Consider the following 1,051-nt stretch of genomic DNA (forward strand, 5'->3'; position numbering starts at 1 on the left):
TGTGGAATTTTTTTCTAGTAATGTTGGCTATGATTCTGGGATATTGAGTTGGCAATAGATGGAGGAATTTCAATGCTGGAGTACAGATATTGAGACTACACCTTAAATAACCTGTTACGGTGGAAAAAAACTCATTATGCATCGGACATATACAAGTACCTTTTTTTCTTTGTCTCACATAAGAATGGACCCTATAAGTACGAAACTACTACAATGCAACCTGTTAGAGGGTGCTTATATATATCGGATATGCTATATACCACTTTTGTTAGGTGGAGGTTGCCATTGATGGGCTTTTTTTTTTTTTTTTTTGGCTAAATCCATTGATGGGGTTGTTCATCGAGTGTTTGAGTACTTGTATCTATCCAATTCTCGATCGTTTTAAACTTTTGTAAATAGGTGCTGGCTGTAGTTAGTAAGACTTTTGTACATAGGTGTTGGCTTTAGATAGTCTTTGGCTTACGCTGGTCTATCACCTGATTACCTCAGCGAGTGTTATACTGGTTCCAGATTGAAGGAATCCGAGAATTCGAGGAAGTAAGAAGATTAGAGCATTCACATCACACTCCATATAGTTTAGTCAAATTTAGTCTAAAAATCTTCCTATTATTACAGTCAAATACAACAGCCTCAATACTCACTATGCAAAGACCCAACTGAGGCACCTAGCCACTGTCGTCGATTTTGCCTTTTGGTTTCCTTTATAGACTGTGGGATTGCATCCTGCTAGTCCAGTGAAACCAAACTTTATGCAGCTAAAAAAAATTTCATTGTGAGATCACCAGCAGGACCCTCTGTTCCTTTGTTAACATCAAAATCATTTTTTGTATAGTTACATTTGTGATCTGTTGTTTCTGGTAATTTTTTTATTACCCTTGCCTAAAGTTTGTTCTAACGTTGGCCATTCATCTATTATAGTTTTTTTTTTATCATGATTCACAATGTTCTATAATGGAACTATAATGTGAACTGTGTATTTTCTATGATTTGGTTATGAACCACCATCATAGACCCAGACCCAAACCCAACCACCATCTCCCATCACCCATGG

This window comes from Quercus robur, chromosome 11 (genome assembly GCF_932294415.1).
Source record: "Quercus robur chromosome 11, dhQueRobu3.1, whole genome shotgun sequence".
NCBI lineage: Eukaryota > Viridiplantae > Streptophyta > Magnoliopsida > Fagales > Fagaceae > Quercus > Quercus robur.